This window comes from Pan paniscus, chromosome 5, assembly GCF_029289425.2.
Source record: "Pan paniscus chromosome 5, NHGRI_mPanPan1-v2.0_pri, whole genome shotgun sequence".
Classification (NCBI taxonomy): domain Eukaryota; kingdom Metazoa; phylum Chordata; class Mammalia; order Primates; family Hominidae; genus Pan; species Pan paniscus.
In genome coordinates, this window is record NC_073254.2 from 42,243,323 (window position 1) to 42,269,788 (window position 26,466).

At 43.9% G+C, this 26,466-nt stretch overlaps 3 non-coding genes across 3 annotated transcripts; 1 reads left to right on the forward strand and 2 right to left on the reverse strand.

Annotated features, from left to right (window-relative positions):
• Nucleotides 1-3,160: 3,160 nt before the first annotated feature.
• On the reverse strand, nucleotides 3,161-3,267 carry TRNAL-CAA (transfer RNA leucine (anticodon CAA)). Its single transcript has 2 exons — nucleotides 3,230-3,267; nucleotides 3,161-3,206 (listed from the first exon to the last, which is right to left on the reverse strand). It is a non-coding gene; the product is annotated as a tRNA-Leu (tRNA).
• Nucleotides 3,268-6,236: 2,969 nt separating this feature from the next.
• TRNAL-CAA (transfer RNA leucine (anticodon CAA)) lies at nucleotides 6,237-6,344 on the reverse strand. Its single transcript has 2 exons — nucleotides 6,307-6,344; nucleotides 6,237-6,282 (listed from the first exon to the last, which is right to left on the reverse strand). It is a non-coding gene; the product is annotated as a tRNA-Leu (tRNA).
• A 12,637-nt stretch (nucleotides 6,345-18,981) lies between these two features.
• TRNAM-CAU (transfer RNA methionine (anticodon CAU)) lies at nucleotides 18,982-19,054 on the forward strand. The gene has a single exon. It is a non-coding gene; the product is annotated as a tRNA-Thr (tRNA).
• Nucleotides 19,055-26,466: the final 7,412 nt, after the last annotated feature.

Below are 26,466 nucleotides of genomic sequence, written 5' to 3' on the forward strand. Positions count from 1 at the left end.
AATGCCAGAGGCAGTAAATAGAAATATGAAGCTGAATGGTCTCTTGAGTAACTGCTCAAATTCTTTTTAATCCCCAAAAGATTTTTTAACTTTTTTTTTTTTTTTTTGAGACGTAGTCTTGCCCTGTGGCCCAGGCTGGAGTGCAATGGCGCGATCTCGGCTCACTGTAGCCTCTGCCTCCCGGGTTCCTGTGATTCTCCTGCCTCAGCCTCCCGAGTAGACTAGCTGGAATTACAGGCGCACGCCACCACACTTGGCTAATTTTTGTAATTTTGTAGAGACAGGGTTTCACCATGTTAACTAGGCTGATCTCGAACTCCTGACCTCAGGTGATTCGCCAGCCTTAGCCCCCCAAAGTGCTGGGATTACAGGCGTGAGCCACCGCCCCCGGCCAATACCCAAAGAATTTTGAAGAATTTTCCCTACATTTGCAGATGAAGAAAAGTTTCACAAATGATCTAAATAATATAAAACACCACACATTTTACTTTCGGAAGTGATGGAGCTTGAATTTAAACACATATATCTGATTCAAGAGGCTTATGTTTGCTACTATTGCACATTGCCTTTAAAACAATGCTGTGTTTGGCCGGGCGCGGCGGCTCACGCCTGTAATCCCAGCGCTTTGGATCCAGACGCGACGGGATCACTGGAGACCAGGCTGCTCAAGGTGGTGAATCCCCGTCGGGTTTTAGCTGGGCGTGGTGGTGGCACCCTGTAATCTCAGCTACTCGAGAGGTTGAGACAAGAGAATCACTTGAACCCTGGAGGCGGAGGTTGCAGTGAGCCGAGATCGCACCACTACCCTACAGCCTGAACGACAGAGCGACACTGTCTCAAAATAATAATAATAAACAACAGTTAAATATGAACAGGGAGGTGGGCTCCAGGCTGGCCTCCATCTCTGGCACACCCAGGAAAGGGGCCATGACTGTTGTAACACATCAGCCGCATCTGAGACTTCGAGAGCCCTTGGACCCTTCTTGCAGTTGAACTTATCTGGCTCAAGCAGGAACTAACACCACAAGGGACTTTCCACCCCAGGAAGGCAAGCGGAGTATAGTTTGCTCCAGTTTTGCTTGCCCCAAAAGTAACCTTTTGCTCATTATAATAGTAAAAAACATACCCCTGGGTGGAGATTTAAGATGTTAATGAGACATGCAATGTACCAGCATGTACAGCCACAGCGCATGTGCACACAGAGGATCACCCAAAACATGCTTACTAGTCACACCTCCTCCTGCTTGCCACTTTTTGAATAAACATATAAGACTCCCGGCCGGGTGCGGTGGCTCACGCCTGTAATCCCAGCACTTTGGGAGGCCGAGGCGGGCGGATCACAAGGCCAGGAATTGGAGACTAGCCTGGCCAACATGGTGAAACCCCGTCTCTATTACAAATACAAAAATTAGCCGTGTGTGGTGGCGCTTTCCAGTAGTCCCAGCTATTCGGGAGGCTGAGGCAGGAGAATTGCTTGAGCCTGGCAGGCGGAGGTTACAGGGAGCCGAGATTGCACCACTGCACTCCAAATAAATAAATAAATAAATAAATAAAATAAAAATAAAATTAAAAAAGAATCCTGAAAAGGGGGTATCCCCAGTGCCAGCTGGCGCTGTCTCATCTTCAAGAAGCCTGCTCTGACTCAGCTTTCAATGTACTTTCGTTTTTGCAATAAACTGCCTTAAGGTGTTATCTTCGTTGTTGTTTGTCTCTTGCTTAAATTCTTTTAACCAAAAAACAAGAACGGAGGACTTTGCACTTCCCGGTAACATTTGAAGTTCTCCATTTGAAGACCAAAAACAAAAACAACAGCAACAAAAAACAATTCACCCCTGATCGTTGGGTACATAAAATAGGATCTTGCAATAGCTGTTTGCCAGTACATTCGAGTATGTTTGGATTGTCTTCTGCGTGTATGTTCGTTGTTTCATTTCTGTAGGAAATGAAGTTTCTGAAAGCTGCTAATTTGGGGCAGTAATTGAAAACATTACTACGGAACAGAATGGAAAGTAAATATTGGATGTATGTCTCCTACCTTAACAAAACGAGGGATTTGTAAAATATATATATATATATATATATATATATATATATATATATATATATATATAACTCGGTAGAGTTTTAAATCAAGACGAAGATCTCTCTGTTCATCCATCATGGTCTTATATTTCTCTTACATGCGCCCCGTAATAACCTACATCCTGTCCCTTCACTTCACATCCCTTCTCCCATCACCAAAGAAAGAATCAAAGGGGGTCTAGATAAGCGAGGGAGAGGAAGAACGGGGAAACATGGAAAGAAGAAAGGCGGGAGGGGGTGGGGGGAAGTGGTGGTGGTGGTTTGACCTTGAGGAAGGAAACCAGACGATTGTACAATAATATTCCAGCCTATCGCATACCCTCGCAGAAACCATTAAGATGCTGAAAATAATTATACAGGGAATACGTAAGTCCCACTCACGGGCTTGTTAAGTTAAAATGTGGTCGGAAGCATTGGGGAAAGCTCCTGAAAGGTGGTAGTTGCAAAATGGTTTTGGTAAAATCTACATCTCAAGCCCTTTTCTCCTGTTTTTGTTTGTTTTAGACACGATGTCGCGCTGTCGCCCTGGCTGGAGTGCAGTTGCGCGATCATACAGCTCACTGAAGCTTCGCGCTCCTGGGCTCAGGTGATCAAGCCATTCTCCTACCCAGGTAGCTGGGACTACAGGCGCGCGCCACCACGCACAGCTCATTTTTTGTATAGACGGGGTGGAACTCCTGGGCTCAAACAATCCTCCCCGCTTAGTCCCCTAATCCTAGTGGTTTTTTGCCTTTTTTTTTTTTTTTTTCCTCTTGGCTTTTTGAGAGGGAGTCTTGCTTGGTTGCCTGGGCTGGAGTGCAACGGCATGATCTCGGCTCACTGCAACCTCCGCCTCCCGGGTTTAAGCGATTCTCCTGCCTCAGCCTCTCAAGTAACTGGGATTACGAGCACCCACAACTACTCCCAGGTAATTCTTGTATTTTTAGTAGAAATGGGGTTTCGCCATGTTGGCCAGGCTGGTCTCGAACTCCTTACCTCAGGTGATCCACCTGTCTTGGCCTCCCAAAGTGCTGAGATTACAGGTGTAAACCACGGCACCCAGTCCCCCAATCCTAGGATTAAAGGGGCAAAAGAGCTGTGTCAGAAGTGGGATTCGAACCCACGCCTCCATGCGGAGACCAGAAGCCCCAAACCTGGGAAGTAGCAACTTGAGTCTGGCGCCTTGGACCACTCGGCCATCCTGACACGTACTGTTGCTCCTTCAGTTTCATTATGTAACTCGTAGTCAGCAGACGCTGACTCCGACAAGGGAGGAAAAGACCTCGGATGGGTGGCGTACGCTCCTGGTTTACACAACGGTATTTATTATTTTGCCCGGTGCTATTCTAAATGATGCTAAACATAGCATCATCAAAATACCTTATGTTGCTATCTTTCGGGTTAATTCAGAAATGAAACGATAGGGAAAGTGGCAAATACTCAGAACAGTGCTTCCTAAGTTACCATCTGGCTCCGTAACAGTTTCCTGGCTAGAGGGACCCTCAAAGCTCAGTATTCAGCGTCCTAAGCAGGTGCTTTGTAGAGAGAAACAAAAGTCATGCAATATTTTTATTTTTACTTTTCCGGTTCCCCCACCTAGCCCAAAATACACTGTGAATACTTTGAAGCAGAAATAAAATCAGTAACAGAAAAATGAACTGCCCCAATTCAAAAGAATGGTTGGAAAAGATGAAGGTGGAGAATGGAGAAAAATAATTAATAATTTTATCATTTTAAGAGGTTCCTGGAGCAAGAAAGGGTGGTAGGTGCTTGTGAATGTGCAGAGGTGAGAAGAGTGAAAAAGTGGAATTAATCATGGAGGCGGGTAAGAAAGGAAGAAGAGGCGTCAGGTTTGGAGAGGTAAATTAATCAAACTGTCCATGGCTCATTTTTGTTATCGGTCAATGAAATCTTTCTCTTTCTCTCTCTCTTTTTCCTTTACTGTTTTGTTGTTTTTCTTTGTCATGCCCACCATACAGCCCTTTCCTCTCTCCCAACATACAGGCACCCTCTCTAAAATATTTAAAATTATTATTTTTGAGACAGAGTCTCACTCTGTCACCCAGGCTGGAGTGCAGTGGCGCGATCTCGGCTCGTTGCAGCCTCCACCTCTTGGGTTCAAGCGATTCTTGTGCCTCAGCCTCCCGAGTAGCTGGGACTACAGGCGCGCGCTACCATGCCTGGCTGATTTTTTTTTTGTATTTTTAGAAGAGACAGGGTTTCACCATGTTGGCCAGGCTGGTCTCGAACTCCTGACCTCAAGTGATCCGCCCGTCTAGGCCTCCCAAAGGGGCGGGACTACAGGCGTGAGCCACCGCGCCCGGCCTATTATTATTATTATTATTGTTTGAGATGGAGTTTTACTCTGTCTCCTATGCTGGAGCGCAGTGGCGCCATCTTGGCTCACTGCAACTTCTACCTCCCAGGTTCAAGCGATTCTCCTGCCTCAGCCTTCAAGTAGTTGGGATTACAGGCGCGTGCCACCACGCCCAGCTAATTTTTGTATTTTTGGTAGAGATGGGGTTTCGCTATATTGGCCAGGCTGGTCTCGAACTCCAGACCTCAAGTGATTCTCCCACCTCGGCCTCCCAAAGTGCTGGGATTACAGTCGTGAGCCACCGCGCCCGGACAAAATTATAATAAACTATCCTTGAAAAATACGTTGTTGATTTGCGTGATTTAAATCCTAACTTCTGGCCGGGCGTGGTGGCTCACGCCTGTAATCCCAGCACTTTGGGAGGCCAAGGCGGGCGGATCACGAGGTCAGGAGATCAAGACCATCCTGGCTAACACGGTGAAACCTGTCTCTACTAAAAATACAAAAAAATTAGCCGGGCGTGATGGTGGGTGCCTGTAGTCCCAGCTACTCCGGAGGCTGAGGCAGGAGAATGGCGTGAACTTGTGAGGTGGAGGTTGCAGTGAGCCGAGATTGCGCCATGGGACTCCAGCCTGGGCGAGGGAGCAAGACTCCATCTCAAAAAAAAAAATAAAAAATAAATCCTAACTTCTTTTCTTTCACTCAACACGGTTTGAAAAATCTACTCATCCTGCTACATGTACACCTGTTTGGTCACTTGTGGCTGCTGCATAGTATGAAAACCATAGGCAGTATACCTGATGGACATCTAGGTTGCCTCTAACAATCTGCTACCTCAAAATGCTAGAAGGACTGTACTTGACAAGGTCAATCATGGAGCTGAGCTGGAATTTCACTGAGGTGGATTCCTAGAAGTGGAATTGCTGGGTAATAATTTAAAAGTTATACAGGAGGAAAACCCAGGTAATGTTAATATTGCAAAAAAAACCTAAGACCCTAATTTTCAGCCCAAGATTTCAATCTATGTAGTACTTCATATAATGCAACTTTTATCTTCAAAAACAAGAGACAGAAAGGATATCCAAATCAGATAATTCTGAGAAGCAATCTCAGAAGAAGCTTTAAACTTAGTTTCTTTTTAACAGGATGATTATTTCTTTTGTTATTGATGACCCAAACTTGTCTTCAGCAGTGTCATAATCTTGAGGGTTCTTTCCTCTTAGGTTTTAGAGGTAACCTAGGAAATCTTTTGGTAGAAGTTTGTAACAGATTATTTTACGTGTGCAGAAAAGCAGTGAAGATTTTAGTCACTGATCAGTTGACTGATCAGTTGAACGGCTAAGGAAAAGAACTGGGTGTTACCGTCGTTGCTAGAGCGGTGTGAGTTTACGACAGTTGCTGGTCAGATCAATGTCCGATTCCCCTTTCAGAGAGACAGACGATATACAGGAATCTGGAACATTCCTACAGAGCTCTCTGAGAACGGAGACCTTTTTCTCGTGCCTTTTTTCTTTTCTTTTCTTTTCTTTTTTTGTTTGTTTAATTTTTATGTTAGCGGATTCACAGACCAATAGATGGAAATCCGCTGCTTACTTTCTCGCAGGAGAAAATGATCTCCAACAGTGCTGCGGGACTGCGTCCAAATGGCACTGAAAATATCCCAGGATTCTGTAAATGTGGGGTTTTCCTTTGTCGATTGGTTTGATGTAAGAGAGATGCCTCTCTCTTTGCGAGACCCTGTTTGGCGAACATCGGCTGGGGAGGGAAATCTTGGAGGTAGAAACGGCTGAACTATTGTGGCATTCCTTGGCGAAACTTTCGGTACAAATCTGGTAGGGAAAAACAAAATATCAGGTTGTGTCAGAAGTGGGATTCGAACCCACGCCTCCATACGGAGACCAGAAGACCCGAACACAGGAAGCAGTAAGCTTGAGTCTGGCGCCTTAGACCACTCGGCCATCCTGACACCGTGACGAAAACCTTTGGAACTATACATGATGAGTAATCACGGCTTACGGCTCGCCTTCTGGCTGAATCCCAGCCGCAAAAGTTATCTCTGGAATTTGCCCGACTAAACAGGAGCTCCGAATTCACTAATTACAGAATGGAAAGGTAGAAGAATACAACTGTTAGTGCGGAACTGAATAATTCTTACAGTACCGGAGACCAAGATGGGAATTGGGGAACAAGATATGAAGGAGACGTTTCCACGTCACCTCTCCCCTTCCTCCAGTAACTCCCCGCTCTCGGCCCTGCCCTCTCCCTCTGACCCAGGCCTCCTGACTCGCATAGACCTCTGCTTACGGCCCTGACCCTGTGGGGTCACTTTGCTCTTTGTGACTTAAGTCCTGATGCAGCAGCTCCAACTTGATGCTGCCCCAGGGCCAGTGGGAACTTTTCTGGACAAGAGGAGGCCATAGCAACAGAGTGGGGCTGTTCTGTACATGGATTTCTAGGCATTCCCCCTTCTCCTCAGCCTATCCGAACTGTGATTTCACCACCGGAAGTCATCCTTACATGTTTCATGTCGTTACACAGTTCAGTAAACATCACTGTCTTCTGCCCTGTAGGGTCGCATATGCTCTATAGTGATAATCCTGTCTCTCCTCTCTCTAGAGCTCTCAGATGCTTTTCTGCAAATATTACCCACTGTGGGAGGCAACAGCTATTTCTTTTTTGAGACGAAGTCTCGCTCTCGTCCCCCAGTCTGGAGTGCAATGGCGCGATCTCGGCTCACTGCAACCTCCGCCTCCTGGGTTCAAGCGATTCTCCTGCCTCAGCCTCCCGAGTAGCTGGGATTACAGGTGCGTACCACCACGCCCAGCTAATTTTTTGTATTTTAAGTAGAGACGGGGTTTAAACATGTTGGCCAGGCTGGTCTCGAACTCCTGACCTCAGGTGATCCGCCGGCCTCGGCCTTCCAAAGTGCTGGGATTACAGGGGTAAGCCGCCGCGCCCGGCCGGCAACAGTTATTTCTAAAGATAAGAGTGTACATTTTATGACTGAAAAATACGTTTCTAGGACTGTGAAAATGAAATCATCAAAAAAAAAAAAAGAAAAGAAAGAAAAAGAAAAAGAACATTGTTGCAATGGTTTTTCTAGGATTGAACTGTGAAAGAGAGAAACAATGTAAAATTCTAGTAGCGAGGAGTGCCACTGAGTTTCTATAATTAAACTATAAGGGCCTAAACGGAAGGTACACAAATTTGAAGAATCTCGCTCTATTGCCCAGGCTGGAGTGCAGCGGCGCAACCTCGGCTCACCGCAACTTCCGCCTCCCAGGTTCAAGCAATTACCTTGCCTCAGCCTCCCGAGTAGCTGGGATTACAGGCGCCTGCCACCATGCCCTGCTAATTTTTGTATTTTTAGTAGAGATGGGGCTTCACCATGTTGGCCAGGCTGGTCTCAAGAGATCCGCCCACCTCGGCCTCCCAAAGTGCTGGGATTACAGGCGTGAGCCACCGCGCCTGGCCTGGAGAGTTATCATTTTTAAATTTGTAATTTCCTCATCTGTTACTCTAAAATTAAACGGGAAACATCTCTTTTTAAAATTGGATTACTGTTTGTAGATTTTAATCTTTTCAATGCAACTATACTTTTCCTATATACTAAGTGCAATTCAATCATATGCAAAATTGGCAGTATATATTTTAATATATGCACATGTTGAATATTTGCACTAGTAGTTCCCTATTCCTGTTGAAGTCTATGTATACATTTTCTGTGGAAATGAAAACCTCTAAATGTAGGTTAAAAATATTTGAGATAGACCAGGTGGGGTGGCTCACGCCTGTAATCCCAGCACTTTGGGAGGCCGAGGTGGGTGGATCACCTGAGGTCAGGAGTTCAAGACCAGCCTGGCCAACATGGTGAATCCCCATCTCTACTTAAAAAATACAAAAAATTAGCTGGGCATGGTGGTACGCACCTGTAATCCCAGCTACTCGGGAGGCTGAGACAGGAGAATCGCTTGAACCCAGGAGGCGGAGGTTGCAGTGAGCCAAGATCATGCCATTGCACTCCAGACTGGGGAGCAAGAGCGAGACTTCGTGTCAAAAAAAAAAAAAAAAAAAAATTGGGATACCTGACAGTGAATAATATAAAAATGTAATGTGAATCTGAAATTGCAACTGAAATATGTCTTAATCCAATTGTCTTTTATACACTGCTTCTTGTGAGGCACAGTATAGTCAATGTTTCATGAACTTCTGGGCAGTATATTTTCTAAAAACCTCCTTAATATTTATTTTATTTTCTCTAATCTTTCTTTACAAGTTAGGAATAAATTGAATCTGAAGTGATAGGGGCTTCTGAGTGGTTAGGGTTCAGCCATAAAAAAATACTTGAGACAGACGGTATTTTCCAAAGATGGCCACACCAACATATCTCATCACACGTTGTCTTATTTTAATACAATTTTGACACATTTCCTTGAGGGGTGGGGGTCTACATTCCCTTCCCTTGAATCTGGATAGGCCTGTAACCATGATGGAAGTGATACACCAAGACTTCCAATGTTAGGTCATAAAACGTGGTAGAGGCTTCCACCAGCTTTTTCTCAAGACATCTGCCCTCAGAACTCAGTCATGGTGCTCTGAGAAGGCCTAAACTAGGCCATAGGAGCAGAACACATGGAGAAAAATTAAGGCCTCCGGTCTATAGCCAGCAGCAACTGCCAGGCATGTGAGTGAATGATTCTTCAGATTATTTCTAGCCACCAGCTTCCCTCCATTTTTTGGGACAGGGTCTTGCTCTGTCACCGAGGCTGGAATGCAATGGTATGCACATGGCTCAGTGCAGCCTCACCCTCCTGGGCTCAAGCAGTTCTCCCACCTTAGTCTCCTGAGTAGCTGGAACTACGGGCATGTACTACCATGCCCAGCTAATTTTTAAAAAATTTTTGAAGAGATGGGGTTTTGCCATGTTGGCCAGGCTGGTCTTGAATTCTGGGCTTAAAGGATCCTTCCACCTTGGCCTCCCAAAGTGCTGGGATTACAAGTGTGAGCCACCATGCCCAGCCTTCAGCAACCAGCCTTATAGTCTTCCAGTTGAGTCCTAAGAAATCATGCAGCAGAGACAAGCTGTCCCCACTGTTTTCTGCTCAAATTCCTGACCAACACATCTGTGAGAGAGAATAAATGATAATTGTTGTTTAAGTTAAGCCATTGCATTTTAGTATGATTTGTTATGTAACAATAGTTAGGTATGTATCAGTCTTGGTGCAATCAGGAGAGAGAAATTACACAGTTATTTGAACATAGAAGTGACCTCACCTGGGGCTGAAACAAAGCACTAAAAGAAGTGCCCTCTACCTCTCACCCCACCCCTGGCTAAGATCCAGACCTTGTTGGGGAGAGCATGGCTGTGACTCACGGAATAGCAGAGAAATGCTCATGGTGCTATGCCAGCAGAATTTGCTTGAAATCTGTCCTCTGGAATTTTTTGGAAATTAATCTTCAAGGGTTTCTTGAAAAGCTCTTCGTGGAGAGGTCTCTCACTGAGGGCACTCTACTACAAAACACTCAAAGAAGATGCCAGGGAAAATTAGTGGTTGCTGGGTGCTGCAGGAGACTGATGCAGGGGAAAGGCATGCATGATATAGGAGCTAGGCACTGGGGAAGCAGCAGGCCAAGTAATACATGGGAAGCAAGAAGCAAAACTCACTTTCTTCCGCAATGTCTCTCCACTGCCCTCTACTGACAAAGCTTCAATGCCAATTGGCAAAAGAAAACTAAGGACTCAAGATTCATTTCCACGAAGCAGGCAAAAAGGGTGAATTTGGAGCTGAGAGGCAATAAATCCTGAATGGGTACAAGCAAATGCAGATTTTCTTACTTAAAAATGGGATACTGCCATAATTAATAAATTCTGAACCATGTGACTTTGGGACTTGGCAGCAAGTGGAAACTGAAAAGACCTTGAGGAGAATATGAGTAAAAACACCTGAAGACAATTGCTGCCTGTCACTAAGTCCCAAAGTCAGTGATGCTTAATGGAGAGTGTGGAAAATGTTACTAGAAGCTGGAAGAAACCGGACTTTTGTTATCTAGAGACAGAAAGTTTAGCAACACTGTTGTGAAAATGTGGAAAGTAGGCCGGACGCGGTGGCTCACACCTGTAATCCCAGCACTTTTGGAGGCCTAGGTGGGTGGATCACCTAAGGTCAGGAGTTTGAGACCAGCCTGGTTAACATGGTGAAACCCTATCTCTACTAAAAATACAAAATTAGCTGGGTGTGGTGTCACATGCCTGTAATCCCAGCTACTCAGGAGGCTGAGGCAGGAGAATCGCTTGAACCTGATGGGGGTGAGGGGTGAGGTTGCAGTGAGCCAAGATCACACCATTGCACTGCAGCCTGGGCAACAAGAGTGAAACTCTGTCTCAAAAAAAGAAAAGAAAAGAAAGAAAATGTGGAAAGTAGAAAATATACCTAATGAATTTGAAAGAAAGAAAGAGTGGAAAGTAGAAAATATACCTAATGAATTAAAGAAAGAAAGAAAGAAAGAAAGAAGGAAAAAAGAAAAGAAAGAAAGAAAGAAAGAAAGAAAGAAAGAAAGAAAGAAAGAAAGAAAGAAAGAAAGAAAGAAAAAAGAAAGAGGCTGGGAGTGGTGGCTCACGCCTGTAATCCCAGCACTTTGGGAGGTCAAAGTGGGCAGATCACAAGGTCAGGAGATCGAGACCATCCTGGCTAACATGGTGAAACCCCGTCTCTACTAAAAATACAAAAACAAATTAGCCGGGCATGGTGGCGGGCACCTGTAGTCCCCGCTACTTGGGAGGCTGAGGCAGGAGAATGGCATGAACCCGGGAGGTGAAGCTTGCAGTGAGCCGAGATCGAGCCACTGCACTCCAGCCTAGGCGACAGAGTAAGACTCCATATCAGAAAAAAAAAAAAAAAAAAAAAAAGAAAGAAAGAAAGAAAGAAAGAAAATGTGGAAAGTAGAAAATATACCTAATGATTTTGCTTATTTAGCTAAGGTTATTTCCAGGCAATATATTGAAGATGCCACCTGGCTTTTTCTAGCTGCCTATAGTAAAATAAGAGAGCAGGGAGATAAACTAAAGAAAGAATACTTTAGGACTTGTTGGATATTCAAAAATAAAACTGCTTCTCATTACCAGCCTCTCAAGATGACAGATAATGCTGTAATTAAGAAAAGGCTTTGATTCTGCTGAGAGAAAGAGAGAAGAAAAGAAAAGGCTTCTGCCACGGCACATTAGCTGGAAAAAAAAAAAAGTCTTCTAGGAAAACATCAGACCCAAGGCATTGTCAGCAAAACATGGTCTAAAGATGAAGCCAAGGGCATGACTTTGTTGCTCTATTCTTTTGTTCTGTACCTTTCATTCTGTATGCACTGATAACTTTGAGTTCTTTGTTGTTCTTCTGGAGGATGATTAGAACTTCCATGTCTTTCCATATGTTTGTTGTTTATGTGATATAAGTGTGAGGAGTCGGAACCAACTCCAGACTGCTTGGGCTAACAATTTTTCTCTATTCCGTACAAGTTGCCCCTTACATGCAAGCATGGCCTGGAGTGGGGTGGGATATAAATTTGGGGTTTAGATATCTACAGAAAGCAGAGAGCTAGGCATACTTTCCTCCACCATAATCATGTGCTGGAGGCTCCATCAGCCTCCTCTTTGGACGGTAAAGTACTTATTTCTCTTTATTTACCTAAGCAGGTTATAAAGACAGTCTCTTTCCCATACAAGTGAGCTTCATGGCCCAATTGCTCTTCTGTTCTGACTTTTCTTGGAACTGAGATAAAATGCCTCATTTATAGAATCCCTGACATTCTTGCCAATGAACTTCCCTAACCACTTTACTTTCCAAGCTCTTTGAACCCAGTTTCAGTTATTTTATTTATTTATTTATTTATTTATTTATTTATTTATTTAGAGACAGGGTCTCACTCTGTCGCCCAGGCTGGAGTACAGTGGCACAATCTCCACTCACTGCAACCTCTGCCTCCCGGGTTCAAGCAATTGTCCAGCCTCAACCTCTCGAGTAGCTGGGAGTACAGGCTTGTGCCACCATGCTTGGCTAACTTTTGTATTTTTGTATTTTTTTGAGACGGAGTTTCACTCTTGTTGCCCAGGCTAGAGTGCAATGGCGCGATCTTGGCTCACTGCAACCTCTGCCTCCCGGGTTCAAGCGATTCTCCTTACAGGTGCCTGCCACTAAGCCTGGCTAATTTTTTGTATTTTTAGTAGAGACAGAGTTTCACCATAGTGGCCAGGCTGGTCTTGAACTCCTTGCCTCAAGTGATCCTCCCGCCTGGATCTCCCAAAGTGCTTCAGTTACAGGTGTGAGCCACCACGCCTCACCCTAGTTTCAGTTAGTTATGCCTGGCTAGAAATGCATCTATGTCTCCTCGGCTCCTGCGGCCCCCTTTTCATCCTACAAAGAAGGAGGCAAAAGTACTTGTTCCACAAAATTTTACCTATTAGGTATTTCAAAGGTCAACACAGTTAGTATTACAATAGCCTCATCAGGCATTAGCTGTAAGGACAAATGCTACGAATTTTAGTTGAGTCTTGTTTATCAGGCACTGGCCACCAAAAGTTTACAAAATCAGAATCTTCTTTTTGCTTTTTAAGTAAACTCTTAGTCCAACAGAACCAGTTAGCTATCTACTGATCCAAGGTAGTACTAATGTATGTAGATATTGTCAGTGAATACATTCTGTTTTGGCATAAATAACTATGAGGCATAAGACTGTAAAGCACAGCCACTCAAAGCGTGGTCTGCAACCCAGTGCTAATTTATAAATGTTAGTTAATAGTCTGGTCTGTTTCAAGATATGGAGCTTATGCCAGAAGGCAAATAACTATATCACTAAGCATCTTTATTTCCATTGACTGATTATAGTAGGAATAGTTTCTTAGTGAAGGCAGCAGTGCATTTAATTATACTTTGGTGCAAGCTTGTCTTTTTGTAGACCAGTAACTTGTGTTCCCTGCACAGTTTTGCACACCACTAGTATTAGAGGGATATTCCAACACTTGTATGGAAGTCAACATTTTTTTTTTTTTTTTAGGATGGAGTCTCGCTCAGTTGCCAGGCTGAAGTACAGTGGCGAGATCTTGGCTTACTGCAGCCTCTGCCTCCCGGGTTCAAGCAATTCTCCTCCCTCAGCCTCCCGAGTGGCTAGGACTACAGGTGCATGCCACCACGCCCAGCTAATTTTTGTATTTTTAGTAGAGACAGGGTTTCACCATGTTGGCCAGGATGGTCTCCATCTCTTGACCTCGTGATCCACCCTCCTTGGCCTCCCAAAGTGCTGGGATTACAAGCGTGAGTCACTGTGCCTGTCCCAGCATATGTATTTTTAAAAGAGAATTCATTCTATTGGTATAATTAGAAAAATATTTATGAAATATTATTTATATAGTTCATGAAGTCTCCAAGAAAAACAAACTGGGATAACAAAGTCAGAAAATAACACTGCAGCCTTATCAGGCTATTTAGAATGAACCAAGCTATTGCTTAAAGCCAGAAGCTGCATCGCATTCTTCCCCAGGCCAGATGCCTCCTCACCCTTTTTTGACAGAAGGTGAGCCTTCTATATACTAGTCTCACTGAGCCGCATCTATTGGGAGGAACCTAGACTTCCTCCGTCATAGCAGTTTATGGCAAACCTATTCATACTCTTCCTTGCAGTGGCGGTGCTCCCAATGTGAGAAAATAAAAAATATCTTGAGGTAAATATTATTTTTTATCAGCTACTCAGGCTTCAACTTATCCTATCATTCAAAGTTTATGAAGCATCGGTCGGGTGCGGTGGTTTACGCCTGTAATCCCAGCAATTTGGGAGGCTGAGGCGGGTAGATCACCTGACGTCAGGAGCTCGAGACAGCCTGGCCAACATGACGAAACCCTGTCTCTACTAAAAATACAAAAATTAGCTGGGCATGGTGGTGGGCACCTGTAATCCCAGCTACACTGGAGGCTGAGGCAAGAGAACCGCTTGAATCCGGGAGGCAAAGGTTGCAGTGAGCAGAGATCGCCCCACTGCATTCCAGCCTGGGCAACAGAGCAAGATTCTGTCTCAAAAAAAAAAAAAAAAAAAAAAAAAAAGTACAGAAATTCATCACCCAACAAACTCCTGGAAGATATCACTATAATTATAAGAACAATCAGATAATGCAGATTATTCTGCATTTGCACTTCCAGATCCATTATCTGCCTTTCTTCTCCCTGGAAAGAAATCACTTGGCCCCTGGCTCCCGTTTGGATTCAGCCAATGGAAGACAGCAGCAGGAGATAAGAGGGCACAAAGAAAGAGAGGCAGATGCATGTACAGTATTTCTCCTACTTGCTCCCTGACAGCCTGTGTTCCTCCCATGGGCACAGCTCCCAGTGGGTGGTTCCTCTCCCGTTGCTGGAACTCTTGCCAAATTCTGGCAATTCTGCCCCTTCCCTTTTCCCTTAATGCCTAGGAATAGTGAAGATTCCCACTGTTCTGATCCCTGAAGATTTCCTCACATCTTCTTGGTTCCCTTAATTCTATAAAGAAGCCCTCCAATAATCTTTCCTCAATCCACCTGATGAATATAACCAGATTTACCCAAGCCCACTTCTGATCCTTACTCTCCTGACCGCAGTGTGGGGAGGCGCTTCAAAGATGGAGCCTAGGCCGGGCGCGGTGGCTCACGCCTGTAATCCCAGCACTTCGGGAGGCCGAGGCGGGCGGATCACGAGATCAGGAGATCGAGATCATCCTGGCTAACACAGTGAAACCCTGTCTCTACTAAAAAATACAAAAAATTAGAGGGGCGTGGTGGCGAGCTCCTATAGTCCCAGCTACTCGGGAGGCTGAGGCAGGGGAATGGCGTGAACCCGGGAGGCGGAGCTTGCAGTGAGCTGAGATCGCGCCACTGTACTCCAGCCTGGACGACAAAGCGAGACTCCCTCTCAAAAAAAAAAAAAAAAAAAAGATGGAGTCTATAAGAGCATCAGGGTCCACGGCCTGAATAGTAACTTCCCTGCATTTGTGATTTTCCCTCTTAAAGATAACTCTGAAATTAGAAATCAATATAACGGGTGCTCTGAAAACACTCATTAAAACATTCTAATTAGGCAAAGGTATATACTACAATAGAAGGAAGTAGAATTTTTTTTTTTTTTTTTTTAAGGTGGAGTTTCACTCTTGTCACCCAGACTGGAGTGCAATGGCGTAATCTCAGCTCACTGCAACCTCTGCCTCCCAGGTTCAAGCAATTCTCCTGTCACAGCCTGCTGAGTAGCTAGGATTACAGGCGCACGCCACCGCGTCCGGCTAATTTTTTGTATTTTCTTTTTTTTTTTTTTTGAGACGGAGTCTCGCTCTGTCGCCAGGCTGGAGTGCAGTGGCAATCTCAGCTCACTGCAACCTCCGCCTCCCGAGTTCAAGCGATTCTCCTGCCTCAGTCTCCCGAGTAGCCGGGATTACAGGCACGCGCCACCATACCCAGCTAATTTTTGTATTTTAGTAGAGACGAGGTTTCACCATGTTGGCCAGGATGGTCTCCATCTCTTGACCTCGTGATCCGCTCGCCTTGGCCTCCCAAAGTGCTAGGATTACAGGCATGAGCCACCACCCGGCCATTTTTTGTATTTTCAGTAGAGACAGGGTTTCACCATGTTGGCCAGGCTGGTCTCGAACTCCTGACCTCAGGTGATCCTCCCGCCTTGGCCTCCCAAAGTGTTGGGGTTACAAGCGTGAGCCACTGCTTCCTACCGGAAGTAGAAATTAATAACAATAAAAACAATAAAGTTAATTGTTTAATTTAGTGTCACAGAGTCAAAGGGACAGATCCTACATTTACTAAATCCTGAATTATTCAGCTCCTCAAATCACATTTATTTGAAGGTTAAACCAAATACAAAGAAATATTACTTTTGCATTTTTTTTATAATTTAGAAAGTGTTGCAATATAATCATTTGACTTATAGATAAATTCAAAAGTCAACCAATAGCCATCAGTATGCTGATTTATTTCCTTCTAAGATTTTGCTATGCAAATACACTGAGAATGAAATTGTGACCATTCATAAAGTTTTGTCCTCTGCTTTGTTCACTCAATGGTAGTTCATGAACTTTCTCTGTATTATTAAATGCTGGTTTCTTCTAAAAACCTGTAAGAGCTGCATGATATTCCATATGGATATGGTATGGTAAGATAAGCTTGCACCAAAGTATAATTAAATGCACTGCTGCCTTTACTGAGGAACTCTTCCTACAGTCAGTGAGTCAATGGAACTAAAGATGATTAGTGATATAGTTGATTTGCCTTCTGGCACAAGCTCCATATACAATGTATACCTATACACATACACATATATGTACCTACATATACCTATATATAGTATATAGTATATAATGTGGTGTTCATAAGTTGAAAGGTGGATCATTACCTATTTTCTAAAATCCAGATTCACAACCAGAGACTTGAGCCTGGGAGATGGCAGTGGAGTCAGGGCATCTTTGGGAATGTGGCTAACAAATTTGGTAGAGGAAATGTGTATAGGAACAGGCTATCTATCCACTCCTAATTCCCGCCCCTTCAGCATTCTCTCTTTCATCTTTATTATTTTTCCTTTATGTCTCTGTTTTCTCACCACTGTCCCCTTCCCTCCACCCCCTAACTTATGAGTCTTCTCTAATTCTGAAGGAGCCCAGGTTGAGAAAATCTCTGTAAAAGAGGCCATACCTAATTTTATCAAGAACTGAAGGTCTGTTTTATCTTTTGGCTCCAGACACCCTCCATGTAAGTTCCCTGGTGCAAGCCTCTGCTGACTTGTGGAAAATGAAGTGAGAATTAAGAGATATTAAGGCTGGTACTTTTCCAGAATTTCAGTCCTTGCAGGCCCTCGCGTAGCTGCCAAAACACTTGCGATATCATAGTGTGTTTGCAGGTTAAGTATTGTGTCACAAGTGCTTTATGTGGTAGAGATTTGAATGCATGCCCTGCCTACTCTTAACTACTGTGTACTCCTTGAGATAAAGAAGTGACATCCATAGTACCTTTCCCATGATTGCTCATGCTTTACTGAATACTGTATTAAATGAATACCTTTAAGAATCAGAAGTCTTAATCTCAGCAGACAAGGAAAGAAAGAGAGCCTACTGAGATACCTTAAGAGCATTAAAAAAACACACCAAAAAAAAAAAATTAGGTTCAAGTGATTCCTCTGAACATAATAGAGCTGTGTTTCACTGAGATTATACTTTTCTTTAGGCACTAGAAATCAGGAGGCGAACACTGTACCTAAACATAAAACGACATTCTCAAAAACTGCCCTGCACAGGCTTGTTGGGACTTCACGATCCTTCTTGGACCTGCATCCCCCTCTTCTCTGGTACTCGGGTGATGACAAGGAGCTTCAGGAGAAAGGGTCCCTTCTACCCAGGCAAGTTTAGGATTTTGGAAAATAGAAACAAACAACTGGCTCCTCTGGGAGGCGAACCATTGATTCTAAGAAGTTCAGGATGGAGAACAGTGATAAAATTGACCTTGCATTCTCTCCGCTCTCACTCTCTGCCGCGTTAATATGCCCTTCCATTTCTTGTTTTGTTTTCCTATTGTTTGCGTTTATACCACTTCTGGTCACACGGGCATTATTTTGCCGGTATGACTTTGGGGGAGGAAGGTGGGGATGCGGAATGTGTGATTGTTTTACCCTTTAAGACCTTTGGGAGAGCTGGCTGGATTGCTCTTAAACAGCAGATTTCACAGCCTGTCTTCTGGAAGGGAGAGCTGCGCCCTCGGGATAAGACAGGCGCATAGAGCCTGGATTCCCCGCTTCCCAACCAGTGGCTCTCATTTTTTTCTGAGTTGTTTTAATGTTACTTGTATTTGTCAGTAGTCGAGGACTTTTTAAGTTTTTATTTATTTTATTTTTTTAAGGGATATTGTTTCTTTATGAGCACAGGGCCCCCGACTTGGGACAGGAGACTTCAGATTTATGGTTTAGTTTACTATTTTTACCCCGGTCTGCTTGTCCGAGCCGAATCTCAAATAGCTTTTCTCATGCCCCTCCCAGCCTCTTTCCCCTTGTGGAAGAGAACAAATTTCTGGTTTCTTTGCTACAGCGCCGTTGGATGGAGCTCTTTTATTTGGATTTCGGTGTCGCTCAGTGGAGAAGTAGAAACATGGCAAGGATTTACTCCCTGGGTGGAGGATCCAAAATGATACAATCTTAAAGACGACTCGAGCAGTCGGAGCCTCTCTTGGGCTTCTGTCCCCGGGAGGTGCTTCACTGCCCCCTTCTTTACTGTCTCACCCTTACCCTCACCTGTCAGTGTGGCTCTTTTGATTTATGATTTGGGGGAATTTGAGACAGATGAAGGCACTTTTCCCCCAAGGCGCTAAGAACTGAAGTCCAGGATACCTGGGCGTTAAGCAGAGTGAAAAGTACTGCAGACAGTGGGGCGTGGCTAACAATGGCCGAAAGCTAATTGGAGGGGAGGCTAAAATTATTAGAGAATGCAGGGATCTGTGTTGTTTGACCATAAGCCAGAAAATCGGAAGAGGGAGAAAAGTGAAAAATCAGCAACAAAACTGAGTCGAGAGTGAAAATAGCTTTAGTAAGAAGAAGTAAGTTCGGTTCTCCCGTGGCCCTGTAGCTCAGGGGTTGGAGCGCTGGTCTCGTAATCCAGGGGTCGTAAGTTCAAATCTCACCAGGGCCTAACAGACTGCTCTTTGGGTTTTGGTGTTTACCTACACTTCTTGTGTCTTATTTTTATGTTTTTTTGAGACAAAGTCTCGCTCACGTCACCCAGGCTGGAGTGCAGTGGCGCCATCTCGGCTCTATACAACCTCCGCCTTCCGGGTTCAAGCGATTTTTTCCCGCCTCAGCCTCCCGAGTAGATGGGACTACAGGCCTGCACCACCAAGCCCGGCTGATTTTTGTGTTTTAGGGTAGAGACAAGGTTTCGCCATGTTGGCCAGACTGGTTTGGAACTCCTGATCTCAAGTGATCTGCCCGCCTCGCCCTCCCAAAGTGCAGGGACTACAGGCGTCAACCACCGCGCCCTGCCGAAGGGTGCGTTTATTAGATGCCAAAACCTAAAACTGGAAATTATTCAAATCGATAAGCACCCATTTTAGCCCACCTTCTCAGAATGCAGGAATGTACTGGTAGCAAAAGTAGGAAATGCTAGAAATACACTCTGGTTCCAAAATGGCAGAAGCAAGCTGGCTTCACTGCTTCCTACTGAAAACCAAAACTAAATACACAGCACCAAAATTATCACCAAACGTAAGGAATTCTAAAATTAAAATTCCTCATAACAGATGGAAATGAAACTGCTGTGCTATCTGAACTGTTGATGATACACGAAATTCAGCTGTGGGAATCTTTGAAGATCTACCAATACAAGAATTAGTGGCAATATAAACCAGCTAATAAATGTCTCTTTCTGATAAACTAATTTGTATCAAATCTCAGTCACCTGCAACCTAAGGAGTCCCCACTAATTTAGTCATTGTAGGCCTAAAGAAACCATATTATAATTATCGATTTTATGATGCTTATTTAATGGACTGTAAGCTCCCTGATAGCAGGCATCATATCTTATTTAATATTGTATCTCAGAGCCTTGCAGAGTATGAACCCTGGTCTCTGCTAAGTAACAGTTTCTTGAATGAAGCACAGCTAAAGAAATACAACCAGGCTGGGCACGGTGGCTCAAGCCTGTAATTTCAGGCCAAGGTAGAATCATTTTAGTCTAGAAGTTTAAGGTTGCAGTGAGCTATGGTCACGCCCCTGGGTGACAGAGCTGAGACCCTGTTGAAAGAAAGAAAAAAAAAGAAAGAAAGAGACAACCAGAATGTAATGAGTTTGTAAATACCGCAGGAGGTAGAAAATTTACCTGAAGCCTGAGAAATCAAAGTCAGCAAATATAGAACAAAGAAAACAACACAGCAAGCCCTGATAAAGATTCTACCTAAATGTAAAGTGACCAATCCTCCTGGTCTCAATTTATGCGTTAGAATTGGAATTGAGCTGCCTGCAAAATTGAACACCCAAAGATAACATCTGAGTGGCTCACATAAATTGTTAAAATCAGTAATCTATATCAGAGACTAAAATGATGGAGTTTCTCTCCACCACATTTGTTCTAAATACTGAATAACATAATAATGTCCACAAGCCACAAATACACTCCTCAAAATGGTAATTTGGATTCTTGAAATAATCCAACACTTTTTGTTGTACTAAGTTTGGAAAATCTACTTTAAATTGCTTAAGAATCAGGACAGGCACAGATTATTCATTTCCACTAAAATCTGCCAGAGCAGCTTTTAGTTGCTTGCACATTAGGACTATCATTCCTTTCTGAAAGCCCTCAGGGTACTTTATGTTTCCATGACTTCATAGATACTGCTTTCTCTGCATGCAATAATAATTTCATCCCTTCTTCTAGCTAAGTCCTACTAATTCAGAATTCAAATAATGTATCACCTTGCCCTCAATCTAGGTGAGAGATGCTTTTTCATAGCACCATTTGCACTCCTTTATTATATTTGAATAATATCTAGTAAATAATAATGTATTTTTTCTTTTCTTTTTTTAGAGGAAGTCTCACTCTTGTCACCCAGGCTGGAGTGCAGTGGCGCGATCTTGGCTCACTGCAGCCTCCGCCCCCCGGGTTCAAGCTATTCTCCTGCCTCAGCCTCCCAAGTAGCAGGGATTACAGGTGCCCGCCACTATGCCTGGCTATTTTTTGTATTTTTAGTAGAGATGGGCTTTCAGCATTTTGACCAGGCTGGTCTCGAACTCCTAACCTCAGGTGATCTGCCCGCCTCTCCTTCCCAAAGTGCTGAGATTACAGCGCCTGGCCTCTTTCTGTATTTTTGAAACCACTTTTGCAAAGATTATAACAGTGGGAAAAGTATGACCATAAAAGAGATCTGACCTGACTCCATCTTGGCCTTTGCCTCCAAGCTGCCCTTATTATTCCTGGGTGTAGGTGGAACTAACTTTGGGAGGAATTTAATTTTTAACTATCATTTAAAAGCCCTAGCTTCTGAATTTTCAGGGGGCCTGATTTGAGTAACAGTAAAACTCCAATCTCCCATTTAGCTGGCTTTATGTGTATTAAACTCTTTCTCCATTGCCCTTCCCTGTCTTGATAAATCAGCTCCACCTGGGCAGCTGGCAGGACGAACCTTTTGGGCAATTACATTTAGAAGTTTGGTAACCATGAGGATGTGTCTCCATTTTGTTTATCTATTTGTTTTTTCTAAATTCTGGGGTGACCTAAAAGGTATCTCAGTTTTGTTTTTGTTTGTTTGTTTGTTTGTCTGAGACAGAGTCTCACTGTGTCACACAGGCTGGAATGTCGTGGGGGAATCTCAGCTCACCGCAGCCACCACCTCCCCTGTTCAAGAGGTTCTTGTGCCTCAGCCTCCTGAGTAGCTGGACTACAGGCGTGTGCCACCACATCCAGCTAATTTCTGTATTTTTAGTAGAGACTGGGTTTCGCCATGTTGGCCAGACTGGTCTTGAACTCCTGGCGTCAAGCGATCTGCCTACCTCATCCTCTCAAAGTGCTAGGATTACAGGCGTGAGCCAGAGAGCCCAGCCAAGGTATCGGTTTTGATGGATTGAAAGTACTTGTTTTTCATGGAACATGGCTTTCTTTATAAATATTTACAAATATTTCTATTGAAGTTTTATTTCCTTTTCCACTGAAGTTATTCTCAACTTCAGACACACGTTACCTGATTTTGCTTAGTTCTCCATTATCTTTCAATAAAATTTATAACTTTTTATATGTTTGTCTTTTTTCTTTGAATTATTTGAAATTTTCACTAACCTTTTCTTGCCACTCAGTTTTTTGGGGAAGGACCACAAACTCCTTTACTTGCTGTTTCTAATTTGTTAATTCTGTTACTGTTATAGCACACTCTTTTCTTTGCTCTTCAATCTCTGCTTTCACTCAATTCTGTTATCTTCTATAGGGGGAAATAAAACTTTTTCCTTGACTTTCTTAGGTTTAGTGAGTGGAGTCTTGGAAATTAAACTGACAAAAAACAATAATAGGAGAAAAGGCATACAAACTTTGTTTGATGCTATTATTTTAATTTTAATGTGTACACAGGGGTCTCACAGAAAAGAAAGTAAAAACCCAAAGAAGTGTTTAGGCTTGAGAACTTATGCACTATTTAACAAAGGGTGATAAATTCTGGAGAACTGACAAGACAAATGAAAAGCATTTAGGCTTTTAGGTAAGGTAAGGTAAATATACAGATGGGGGGAAGATGTTAATGGAAGTAAGGTTTGTTTAAGCAGATTGTAGATGATGCATTTCCAATGATAAGAGTTGTCTCCTCTTCCCAGTATGTGAGAGGGGAGAGGGAAGACCTTCACAAAAGTAAATTTATGCTCTGCTCTTAGACAGAAAGGGGGAAGGTAGAGAGCATTTCTGGCATCTGGTGTTTCACTCAGTTGCCTTCAGCTAAAAATAATTCTTATGCTATAGTAGCATATTTTGAGATGCCATATTTTGATCCCCTTCACTTGTCTTTTTTTTTTTTTTTTCTTTTCTTAAGACAAGGTCTCCCTGTCACCCAGGCTGGAGTGCAATGGTGTGATGATAGCTCACTGGAGCCTCGAACTCCTGGACTCAAGCCATCCTCTCACCTCAGCTTCCCCAGTAGCTGAAACTATAGGTGCATGACACCACCCCTGGGTAATTTTTAAAATTTTTTGTAGAGACGGGGTCTCAGTAGGATGCCCATGCTGATCCCAAACTCCTGTCCTCAAGTGATCCTTCCTCCTCAGCCTCCCAAAGTGTTGGGATTACAGGCGTGAGCCACAGCACAAAGCCCCCTTCATTTGTCTTTGAACTCATTTTCTTTGCATCCAGAGCATAAGCATATGACAAAGAATTCACCAACCAAGTTCATCCACAACAGGTTTTGATTCAGAAATTGTGGACATAGGCCAGACGCAGTGGCTCATGCCTGTAATCCCAGCCACCAAGGCAGGTGGATCACCTGAGGTTTGGAATTTGAGACCAGCCTGGCCAACATAGTGAAACCCCATCTCTACTAAAAATACAAAATTAGCTGGGTGTAGTGGCTCACGCCTGTAGTCCCAGCTACTCGGGAGGCTGAGACAGGAGAATCTCTCTTGAACCCGCGAGGTGGAGGTTGCAGTGAGCTGAGACTGCGCCTCCAGCCTGGGGCAACAGAGTGAGACTCCATCTAAAAAAAAAAGAAAAGAAAAGAAAGGAAAGAAGGAAGGAAACGAAAGAAGGGAGGAAAGGAAAGAAAGGAAGGAAGAAAGAAAAGAAATGAAATTGTGGACATAAAGAAGCAGACAGTACAAGGCATCCATTCTGGTGGTGGTAGTAGCCAATATGTTCATTTTCCTATAAAAGCCATGAACTACTGCCTTGTAGTGGCAACAGTGTGAGCAGTCCTGTAGTGTGATTTTGGGTGTTGTTTCTAGCTGTATAGTCTACAAGCCTGGTGTTCTGGCTTACTCAGGTGTTCTATGAACTACTTTATAATCTTTAGTGAATGCCTTATGTACTAGTAGAGCTGGTTTAGCCATTTCAAAGTGACTGTCATACCGGAAGAACTCTAACTTGCCAGTTTTAAATTGTTCTTCTAGCTTAGGTGAAATTGTTGGTCTGAGTGTTTGGAGTGGTGATTCCATACAGGTCTGCAGTAACTTAGTTATTGCCTCCAAGCAGGAAATAATTTGTCCGAGGGGCATAAGGTAGAGTAAGAGACCAAGGCAAGTTTTAGAGCTTGGAAGAAGGCCAAGCATGCAAGTTGAGAGATCCGTGTGCTCTTTGGCCCTTGACTTGGGGTTTTATACATTGGCATGGTTCCGGGGTTTCTGTTTCTCCTCTTTTGATTTTTCCCTTAAGGTGGGCTATCTGCATGCTCAGTGGCCTGCCAGCCCTTGGGAGGGGCCACGTGCATTGTGTGTTTACTGAAGTTGTGCACATGCTCATTTGAGGTGTTTTCTCTTAGCAGTCTAGTGTTTCTAGTGTTCCTAGAGGAAGGTCAGACACTGCTTAAACGCCATCATTTTGCCTCTTAGTGCACATGCTTGACCCCCTCGCCCAGCTCCCGAGACCTTACTGGGAAGCTGCTGATCACCAACACCAAATGTTTTCTATCTATTGGGAGACTGCCTCTACTGGGAGACTGCCTTTCCCTGGTGCTGGCTATGACTAATTATTATTTTATTTATTATTTGTTTATTTATTTATTTTTTTGAGACAGAGTCTCGCTCTGTCGCCCAGGCTGGAGTGCAGTGGCGTGATCTCGGCTCACTGCAAGCTCTGCCTCCCGGGTTCAGGCCATTCTCTTGCCTCAGCCTCCCAAGTAGCTGGGACTACAGGCACCCGCCACCACACCCTGCTAATTTAGTTTTTGTATTTTTAGTAGAGACGGGGTTTCACCGTGTTAGCCAGGATGGTGTCGATCTCCTGACCTGGTGATCTGTCTGCCTCGGCCTCCCAAAGTGCTGGGATTACAGGCGTGAGCCACTGCGCCCAGCTGACCAATTATTATTCCAGAGAGACAGTTTAACAACTCCCTGATCATCACCTGCTGGTGACCTGACATTCTTGGGGCAGGGGATTGGGGCAGCTAGGCAGACATGCCATGCTCATGTCTGCCTAGTGCCTACTCTAACATGAGGTTGTCAGAAATAATTAGCCTTAGAACCATATCCTTCCACTAACCCTATCTTTTCCGATCACCAGCCTCACCTTCCTTCTGGAGAGAGAAAGGTGTAGTGGATTTAGTGTTCTTACGGTCTGTGATGGCAAATTATGTGTGTTAACTTGATTGGGGTAAGGAACACCGAAAAAAGCTGATAAAATGTCATTTCTGGATGTCTGTGAGAGTGTTTTTGAAAGAGATTAGCATTTCAATCAGCAGACTGAGTAAAGCAGATCCACCCTCACCAGTGTGCATGGACATCATTCAATCCATTAAAGGCCTGAAAAGAACAAAAAGTGAAGGAAGGGATAATGCTCTGTCTTCTTGAGTTGGGACATGCATGTTCTCCTGTCATTGGAGCTCCTGGCTTTGGGATCTTCAGACTGTAGGATTACACTAGAGCCTCCCTTCTTGTCCTAGGACATTGGACTCAGACTGAATTACACCACTGGTTTTACAGGCTCTCCAGCTTGCAGACAGCAGATCATGGGACTTCTTGACCTTTGTAACCTCACAAGCTAATTTTCAGAATAAATCTACTCTCATATATCTAGTATCTATCTATCTATCTACCTGTCTATCTATTTGCTATTCGTCTGGTTTCTCGGAGAATCCTGACTAATACTTGGCTTTCTATATGACGCTAATTACTCCACAGTGATGAGAGGGAGCTTTAGTGTGACTTTCTGGGCATCTTTGTGGCAACTGACCCCTATTTCCACATTATTTTATTTTTTTCTTTGTGTCTTGCCAAGCCTTGATTATTTCTTGGAGATCACTCATTCTGGGTAGTCTCCAAAATCACTCCCAGAGACTCTCCTAACTGTATCCTACAGAGAGGAGATGCCAAAATAGTGAAGTTTGACAGCTCTATCTTGTGACAAGTACCCCTTTTTAGTGTAGCAGGAGAGGGGTTTCTAGTATAGAGGGATACTGTGCAACTTTTTCCTGGTATGCATTCCACCACTCCTCCCCCTACCCCCTCACCCCCTGCCCTACACAGTGTACATACCACCTGTGAACCTGAAATATCTGAGACAGGTCTCAATCAACTTAGAAAGCTTATTTTGCCAAGGTTCAGAAAATGCCTGTGACACAGCCTCAGAAGGTCCTGATGACATGTGCCCAAAGTGGTCAGGGTACAGCTTGCTTTTATACATTTTAGGTAGACATGAGACATTAATCAATATGTGTAAGATGTACATTGGTTTGGTCTGGAAAGGGACAACTTGAAGGAGTTGAGCGGAGGGGGTTTCCAGGTCATAGGTAGATAAGAGACAAACAGTTGCAGTCTTTTGAGTCCTTGATCAAGGACTCAATTCACTGAATACACAATTTACCTGGGGGCAGCAAATTGTCATTTATGCCTTAGTCTCACTCAGGGAAACTGCATTTTTACATAAAC